The following is a 10116-nucleotide window of genomic DNA, read 5'->3' as shown; positions in this document are numbered from 1 at the left end:
CTGGAGTCCAGAACTGTAGTGCTGCCCCTGCCATGACAGGTCCGCAGCAGAGCAGCTCCATCACCCGAACCATCCTAAATACTGCCCCTCGGTGAACGCCGCCCTCACGCTGCGGGCCACAATAAACGGTCCACTCCCGTCCCCCTGAAATCCTAGGTCTTTCTCCTCTGAACGCTTTCTCAGATACATCCCTATCAGGCAAAGAGACTTGGAAGAAGAGCCTGTAAGTGAGAAACAGAGACCAAGAAGATGCAACCGCAGCGTCAGGAGAGTGGCCCAGAGAATCGGATGCTTCACTCTTGGAGTTTGCTAATGGTGTGTGGCTTGGCCCAGCCCTGTCCAATCTCCTTCCTCTCACGTGGAGGGTATGCTGATGGAGTTCACCTAACGGCCCAGTTGCCGGCATCTCGAAGGTATCCGCCAAACATGACTTTGCTGTGCGGAGGGGGGCTGTTGACCCCTATCACCCGGTGTGTCTCTCTCTGAACCAGTGGAATGCATGGGATGCTGTCACTTGCCCCACGCACTGCTCCCAGCGCTCCGTCTGCCTCCTCCGCCGAGCCTCACTTGGTCTCTCCTCCCAAGATGCAGTGCTCCTCACCAGCCCCCACAAATTCTTTCTTGCTTTCCTTTTTTGGCAAAAGGGGGAGGGTGTGGGGTAGAGGAGGTTGCAGTCTCCACCTGTGTCTATAAAGGGAGGTCGCTGGCGGGAATACTGGGGGAAGAGTGCCCTGGTAGCCCCAACAAACGGCCCCCTGGTTTTGTGCCCGAAGGCAGGTACTGGGGAGAGAATTAAAGTCTCATTCCTCTCAGACAGACGGTTTTGTTCTTTCTCAGGTTGTAAACCATGTGTCATCAAAAGACTGTGCTTCCTAAATTAGCTTCACGGCGTGCTTGGGCAGCTGAATTTCCACTTAGAATCTGGCAATGGATTGCCTGTCAATCATAGGTCTTGGTGTCATGCATTTTTCCTCTTACTGTCTTCACAATGTCTTCACAATCACCCTAGGGGACATTGTGAGACATTGCTTCTGAGAATGCTTGCCGAAGTTCATTTTAAACTGGTCTTTGCCACAGTATTTTGATAAGTGCATCGGTAAAGCCATATAATTTTTTTTCTGTTTAGAAATGAAAAGAAGTCTCATTACTGGTTTGACTAGATGCCTACTTAGATGACGAATGCCACCTCAGCTTAATGACTGATCTCCCTATTTGAAGTTAATATGAATTTTTAAACCAACACTTTCTCTTCAGCACTAAAAAAATTGCTGCTTGGCTTCTACATAAATTAAAAATATCTCAAGTGACTTGCCTCTAGCCATGCCTCTTTAACAAAGCTCCCACAGTATCAGCACTTACTGTACCAGAAGGCCTTGTATTATCAGCTCATATTTTAAATGTGTAAGAATTCATCTTCCCCTCAACAAAGATTCCTCAAAGGCTAGAGTTGTAATATATATAACACATATATATGTATTATACATATATAAATGTATATGACATGTAAAACGTGTGTATATATGTATATAATATACATGTATTTAATACATATGTTATATATAAAATATATATATTTGCTTTTACTCCTTCCAAAATATTGGTTGCATCTTCTATCACGTTTCTGTCCCTACTGATATCACTTTAGTTTTAGTTTTTATTTCTTCTTAACTGTACAATTGTGATTGTCTTTCCTATAATTTCTTCTCATCTCAATTTACACTACATGAAGTAGCTAGATCAGACTTTTGGGGAATAATTCTCGTCTTGATACTCTCTTGGGCAAAAATGGTTTAAAAAAATTCCCCATATTTCTTTAACAATAAAGCTAAAGTTAATCTTTAGCAACATCTTTTTGGATATGCTAGGTCCTATGGCCTCCCGACTCTTATTTGATATTTTTCTAGCATTTTGAATTGCGTGGCCTGAACTTACTTTTCCAAAACTTTCTTCTCCCTTAGCTTCTAGAACAGCATTTTCTCTTGATTCCAGTGGTATCTCTGTTAATTACTCCTCAGTGTCTTTTGCTGAACCTCAACATGTCTCTCAAATCTTGATATACTCTAACAGATGCTTGGTCTCTTCTGTTATCTCTGCACATGACAGGCTCTTCCTGGGGAAGCTAACTGATTCTCCAGCACTACCTTGCATGTGCACAGTGAGGACTCCAGAGTCTTAGTCTTCAGGCCTGACTTATCTACCTGGTTCCAAACATGTGTTTTTAAATATCTGGTGAAAAAAATCATATGCTTATGTCCTCCATTAAAATGATTCTTTCAATGTCTGAAGGTAGTTTCATTATTAAATTTTGGGGGAAAATCCATTCTTCTTGTACATAAATAACCTATAATTATAAAATAAATTTCCATAATGGATGAAGAAGGAAGAAAAATCATGTCAAGTGGGCTTTCCTTTTGATTTTGGTACTTATTTACCATACAACCTTAAAAATGTCACTTAAATTCATGGGTCCTCAGTTTGATGTCTTAAAAAAATGGACTAATCAAAAAAAAAAGAAATGGACTAATCTAGTTGAGGCAACTCGTGCAGTGGGAAATGGCCTGGGTCTGAAGTCTTGTCTTGGTTCTGTCCCAAGTGAGCAAAGTGGTATTAATGAGTCATTTTCCTTTCTAGTTCTTTGTTTCTTATAAAATAAGAAGATTGAATTAGTTATTAAAAGACCTGTTCTGTGTACTGCTATCCTAGTATAAGTTATGTATGATTGTGAAAACGCCTTGCACACTGTTAGGCATTATATAGTTCTAAGGTATCATTAAGAGTACAAACATTCGGGGCGCCTAGGTAGCACAGTTGGTTAAGCGATCGACTTTTGGTTTCGCTCAGCTCTGATCTCAGGATCATGAGATTGAGCCCCCTGTTGGGCTCCTTGCTCAGTCTGGAGTATGCTTGAGTTCTCTCTCCCTCTCCCTCTGCACCCCCCACCCCCAGCTCTCTCTCAAATAAATAAATCTTAAAAAAAAAAAAAAGCATAAACAATCAAGTCGACACTGAAGATGAGGGGCTAAATCATTAAGAACTGATAAGCTTCTGGGTCATATTAGCATCTATAATGATGCTAATGAGTCATTTGTGTTCATGAGCAAGTTTTAAGTTAGAATCACTGAATTACTATTTACCATCAGTATAATTACCAATATTTGTTGTTTATAATAATTTAGTATTGGCTGCATAATTATTAACAGTAGACTTCTAATACTGCATATTGTATTATATACTACATCTACTAAGAATATAGATGCAATTTTTTATTGTTTCTCTTCTAGGAGGTTGATTCTTAACAGATGTCAGTAAGCTTTTTTGTTTTAAGTAAATGAGATTATATACTACAAATTGAGCACAAAAATAGGAAAGTATAAAAATCTAGTAAGAGATAAAGGGAAATACATCCTTTAGATACCTTACAATACCATAAAAAGTTCAGTTACTATATGACACAGAATTCTCAAAAGTTTTAAAGGGGAAAACAGATTCTAACCCTTCTGGATTTATGTGACTTTCCTGTTCATATTTCCTGTTCCATTTAGACACCAGTTGAATGGTCAACAAAAGTTTTTGTCTTTTTTCTAGATAATGGTTGTAGAAAAGATTTGACTAATCACCCTTCCTCCCCCCAATTTCTAGTCTAACCTGGGATGAACAGACCTGTACACATGCACACATGCTCAACCTACTTGGAAATGAAACTAGTCCCTTTGGAAGTTTAACCACTTTAGGAAATTTATTTGTTAGTACATCTGACATGATTTTATGCAATTTGGCACTTACATTATCTATAATGCTAATTTTATAATAAAGCAAGACAATTTTAAAACACCCTTATAAAAATCTGTGTTTCGTATGCGTGATATTTACAATATACCTAAAAATCTGTTTTTCGTCTCATCAAAACTTTTTATTTACTTCAGATGTTTGTTTTGTTTTTAATTCAAATTGCACATCTTTTCTGTTTTATCATAGGAATGAAATTATCTGCCTTAAAAAATATACTGTTTTAATTTCCTTATCTATCTGGGCTATGCAGAAGGTGTTCCCTCTGAGACCTGAATCTATGAATTCCTCAATAATTCCTATCTCACTGATGAAGAGTTCCAGGCAGGTTATTCATTAATTGTTGTCGTCAGTAACCTCACTCACAGTATTAGCTGTCAGATTCACTGCCAAGCTTCCTTTGTTACTGGCCTTAGTAAGACAAACCTTTGTTTATCTTTCATGACAGCTCATAGGCTGTCTTGGATGCCCTGCCTAGCGAGGAGGCGTGGAATGCCACCCTTCTTTACACGTTGTCATTCCTGATGCCGTGAACCATTTCTCAACTCTTACTTAGTCACTTCCTTTCAACTCCTGGGTAATGTTCATTGCATTTCTTGGGCTTGGTTGGGTAGCTAGGTAACACTGAGATGTGCAAATGGTTTCTTTACATTGTGATTTGCTTTTAATCAGAATTTGCTGTTGAGGAAGGCTACATGGGTTAAAGATTTATGAGACTGCTTTCAAGATCATTATCTTTTTGTGTTCCAGACTCTAGCTAACAAAAGATACTACCATCAGTCATTGGCAGATCACTGGGACTTACCTAAATTTTGTTTAGGGTGATACTCCCAGACTCTTGTCCTAGGACGTGTTCACCTTGAGCATTGGGATCCAGGTAAAGAAACAGAGGAGGGGAATAGTATTGTTATGACTAGACCTGGAAACCTTGTGCCATCTTTAGCATATTTGTGACGGAGCAGTATGCAAGACATCCGTGCAAGATGGTCTTTGAAATGGAGAAATTATGCATCCATTCTATTGTCCAAGTTTGGGTGAGTAATAATGGGTGGATGAGAAGAAACTAGGAATGAGGGGTGCCTGGGTGGTTCAGTCAGTTAAGTGTCTGATTTTTGATTTTGGCCCAGGTCATAATATCAAGATCATGAAATTGAGCCCTGCATTGGGCTCCATGCTGGTTGTGGAATCTGCTTGATATTCTCTCTCCCTCTTCCTCTGCCTCTCCCCCCACTCACATGCTCTTTCTATAAATAAATAAATAGATAAATAAATAAATAAAATCTTAAAAAAAAAGGAAGAAATTAGGAATGAAAGTCCAAGGAATGACTAATATTTGTCTTAAATGACCTAAGAATGTTTTTTAAGCTAAATTAGAAATAAACAAGTGTGCAGTCTTTTGGTAAAGTCTAATATATACCATTTCTCTCTGGGATAGATTTGCTTATTTATTCATTTAACAACATTTATCAGGCATCTTTCATGTGTCTCAACCTATGTTAAACTCTGAGAATAAAAGGGAATGTAAAACAGTTTAATTCCTCTGAGGAATTCATAGTCTAATGAAAGGGCAGATATACATTTAAATGTGATGTGATCGTGGTTGAACAGTCCTTCTTTAGTCTTGGTGTGTGGTCTTTCCCTTCTACTTCATCTGCCCTCAGGGTGACGAACGACTTTCATTCCTTTCAGGGTACGAGGCATACATATGAGTATTCTGGGCCATTGAAAAGGTAATTTCCAATGTAGCACAATTAAGAAGGGGCTACCCTGGGGAGTAGAAAAACCACACCCAAAGTGATGGGAAGAATACTAACTACTTCTTGGTTAGGGTGAGAGGTGTTGTTCTCTGGAGTTTTGAGGAAGGTCTGAAGACTTGGGTCACTTTGTAAGCAACAGCCTTGCCTGGTAATGGATGGCTCCCTAGAACTCTCCGTATAATTGTCCTAACCCCGGGTGGGGCTGGAGAGGATGCATGGAAGTTAGAAAGCCAATGCATACTCTAAAGAAGGCAGTTGGGCCAGTTGTGTCACCTTGGAATATAATTCTGTGCTACTTCCTTTGGATCTCCATTTTGAATTTTCCTTTAAAGTGGTGGTTCTGTGGAAACTCTATGGCAGTCTGATGTTTCTCAGATAAATAAATGCATAAATAAAACATATAGGACTGCAAAAAACCACAATCATGTTGAAATATTGTAATCAAAATATTAAAAAAAAGAAAAAACTGGTGACAGAGGAGACTTACACTTTTGGGAAGGTGGAATACATTTTTTTTTCCTTATTCCTCCCACTAAAAATAACTAAAAGCCCTGGACATTACATACGAAACAAACAAAAAAGACTCTGAAAGGTGGAGAGAAATGGAAAGACCAGCTAGAGACGTTAGAGACCAAGGAATGATATTGTTGTGATTTCCCCAGGTTGTCTTTTTGCCTCATATATTCTAGACCTAAAGCTAAAAAGCTGGCAACTCAGAAATATCAAGGCGTACAGACAAAAAAGTCCCAACAGAAGCTTTCTTTCTTTCTAGCCAAAGGGCAAGGAAAGGGAAAGTCTAGCAAGACAGAAAAGTTCAAACAGTAAGCATTCCACTCCAGCCAAACACCATAGGAAAAAAAATCTGTGGCCCCACCCACACCTATGCCAGCAAAGGCTGAATGGGGAGTGTAGTGGGGTTCTAGTGGACAGTTGTGACTCCTACCCCTGCCCAGTGTAATGATAAGCTTCTCTTCCCCTCAAGTAGCAACAGAGGCCAAGTGGGAAATTTGGACTTCTGGTCCACCTGAAATGATAAGGCAGCATCTCCCTTCTCCTGCTGGAACAGAGTCGGATGAAACCAGCTAAAACAGAAAGTTCCAATAGAACCCAGAGTCTCATAACATAATATTCAGAATGTCCAGATTATTATACAAAATCAATTGTCACACCAAGAAATAGGCTAATCTCAGCTCAAAGGAAAAAAAAAAAAAGACAATCAGTAGATGCCAACAAAGAGATGACAGAAATGTTAAAATTATCTGGCAAAGATATCAAAGCAACCTTTATAAAAATATTTCAGTAAGCAATTATGAACATGTTTAAAACATAAGAAAAGTAGAAAGTTTCAGCAGAGAAATAGAAGATAGAATTAGAAATTAGAAATGAAAAATTAGAAATGAAAAATACAAGAACCTAAATAAAAACATTCAATGGTTGGGCCCCAAATTAGAATGGATAAGACAGAGGCAACAATCAGTGACCTTAAAGATAAAATAGAATTTCTCCAGTTTAAAAGAGTAGAGAAAATGGAGGGAAAAAAAAATGAACAGTGCCTCATGTACTTGTGGGATTACAACAACAACAACAACAAAAGGAAGGCTAAGAATTTCCCAATTCAAGGAGAACACTAAACCTATATAATCGAGAAGGCGAGTGGATCACAAAAAGGAAAAACCCATAGAAATCCACATCAAAATGTATCATACACAAACTTCTAAAACCGAAAAGCAAAATCTTGTAAGGAGTGAGAGAGAATGACCTTACTCATAGGGAGAAAGCAATTTGAATGACATGAGATTTATCGGAAATCATGGAAGCCAAAGAAAGTGGCGTGTCATTTTTATGTGCTGAAAGAAAACAACGGTCAACCCCAAATTCTACATCTAGGGCAAATGTCCTTTAGGAATGAAGGAGAAATCAAGACATTCTCTGATAAATGAAAACTAAGACCATCTGTCAGCATTAGAACTACTCACAGTTCTTATCTCGTGAAAGGAAGGGGAAGACAGGCATACTGATAACCTATTCAAAACATTAAGTAGCAAAAGAGATGGTGTTAGACTCACACTATGGAATACTACTCAGCAATAAAAGGAAAAGCCAGTTATACATGCAGTATCTTGAAGACTCTCCATAGTATCATGTTGAGTAGAAAATCCAGTCCCCAAAGGTTACACACTGTAGGGTTCCATTTATATGACATTCTAGAAATAACAAAATCATAGAAATGGAGAGATTAGTGATTGCTAGGGTTTAACGATGGAGTAGGGTGGCAGGGATGTTTGCATGAATCCTTGTGAAGATAGAAATGTTCTGTATCTTGACTGTATCAATGTCAGTATCCCAGTTATGATATTTTACTATAGTTTCGTAGGATGTCTCCATTGGGGAAACTGGGAAACTGAGAGTACACAGGCTCTCTCTGTATTGTTTCTTGCAATTGTATGTGAGTTAACAATTTCTCAAAACGTTTTCTTAAAAAACTGTAATAGAATAATAAATGTGCTTCTTTATTCACACTTTAAACTTTTTTTAAAGTTTCTAGCAGTAAGTCTAATTACTATTGAAACTTGGAAGTAATGATGAATGCAAACAATATTTCAAAATATCTTCAATAACTGTAATGTGACATAAAAATATCTGTACTTTGTGACAGTCACATGTCTTGCTACTGCTACTGTTGTTTGTTGCTTAGATTCACAATGGAAGGAAATGCTAAATTTACTTGGAAGTTAGTGAAAATAAAGATGTAATTCTTTCCTATCCAAGGATACAGACCCCCAGAAGGTCCGAAAACAGGTTTTGAACATCTGCTCAAGCAATGAGAATGCTTCTGGTTGACAAGAGAAGTAAGATTAATGTTTGGGGATAGATTTCTCAGTGAGAAGGCTATATTCTCTGAGCTTGGATCTAGTTTGTGGGGATATGGCTAAGATGGACCCAAAAGGTCAGAATCATTGGTAAATATGGGACACCTTATGGTGCCTCCCTCAGCAAAATGGTGGAAAAAATTAAAATAAGCCACCATGCCAAGTACACTTGCTCCTTCTGTGGCAAAACCAAGATGGGAAGAAAAGCCACGGGCATCCAGCAGTGTGGTTCCTCCATAAAGCAGTAGCTGATGGTCCCTGGACCTACAACACCACCTCTGCCCTCATAATAAAGTCTACTAGGAGAAGACTGAAAAAATCGAAAGACCAGTGAAAGCTCCACCATTTGAAACATTACTAGCTTATAATAAATGGGTTAATTTATGGAACAACAACAACAAAGCTATTATGGAGGTGCGAACAAATAACTTGGGAGATCAGAAGTATTTGCTCTGCCTCAGGTTTGTCTGTGAAGTTTTAAAGAGATCAAAGTTTTGACAAGAATTTCAAGAGGGAATAAGGAAATCTCAGAGGAAAGAAGGGCATTTCAGACAAGAAAACCATGTGTGCCGAGACCTGGGGTGTGGAGCCACCTGGGAAGCTCACGCTGTCAAGGAGTATTGAGATGTCTGCTTTGACGGCAGGCCAGGGTGCCTTAGTAGAGACTAAAGGGAATAATTTAAGAAACTATCAAAGAAAGCTGGAAAAGTAATCGAACCAGAATGAAAAGAGCCTGCTAATAGATCTGAAGCTGATTGTATAAATGATACAGGGTTGCTGAACAGGCTTTCCTCGATGGAGAAATGAAGGTGGAGATCAGATTTAATTTGAAGAAGGGAAGGGGAGTTAAATTTGGATGCCTCCGTGTGCCAGCCCGGTGTTAAGCACAACGCATACAATGCTTCTTAGATTTCTTAGCACGGTTTCCAACGTTGCGTAACTTACAAGTAAACAATCTGATAGAGCTTCAGGATCGTCCCAGAGGCTGAACAACTAATTAAAATGGTGAATCAAGATGACAACTGGAGTCTGATCCATTTTCATCTCCATGTTCTTTCCACCCCTTTCCTCAAGTAGGATGCATGGGAGTGAGGCTGGTCTGAAGGTGAGAACCTGCAGCAGAATGCAGTCAGGAATCCAGCTGCGAGGTGGTGAGAGCCTACCCAAAGGCAGACTGTCTTCAGGCAATTGTTTGTTTTTTAAGAAAAATGGTGTTATCCTGGAATTACTTAAATGCTATTGTTTTTGGATTCTTTGTGGAAATTTAAGGAGTAGAGCTTCGAGGGGAAATCTCTGAGGTTTAGTGACGCAGTAATGTGAGTGGGTGAGGTTTCTAACCCTCATAAAAGGGTATATGGTGGCAGGTTTTCAGCCCAGGGGATGGAGTGGGTGTTGATAATGTCAGCGACATGTTAGGGCACTAGGGAGAGAAGCAGGATGCTACCTGAGGAAATAAACGATTAAGAAATAATCAGAAAGACAGTAGCCTGGAGTATGAAAATGACATTAGCAAAAAAAAAAAAAAAAAAAAAAAAAATTTGGGTACCCTAGTATCCTTAGTGATTTGAGAAATGCCTCAAGGGATTCTTAATTTTTAGAACTTAAAAAATACTGTGAATGCAATACGTTGTTGGTTCAGAAATGATCCTTTCTATGGATAAAAATTATCTTGTAATTAAGAAGAAGTTATGACTTAGCTAACA

At 38.8% G+C, this 10116-nt stretch overlaps 1 pseudogene across 1 annotated transcript; it reads left to right on the top strand.

The window, feature by feature from the left end:
* Window positions 1-426: 426 nt before the first annotated feature.
* Window positions 427-8747, top strand: LOC308355908 (large ribosomal subunit protein eL43-like; annotated as a pseudogene). The gene is made up of 2 exons: window positions 427-470; window positions 8478-8747. The product of its transcript is annotated as a large ribosomal subunit protein eL43-like (transcript).
* Window positions 8748-10116: the final 1369 nt, after the last annotated feature.

This window comes from Martes martes (genome assembly GCF_963455335.1).
Source record: "Martes martes genome assembly, chromosome: 15".
Taxonomy (NCBI): domain Eukaryota; kingdom Metazoa; phylum Chordata; class Mammalia; order Carnivora; family Mustelidae; genus Martes; species Martes martes.
This window is presented reverse-complemented; position numbering and strand designations above follow the sequence as displayed.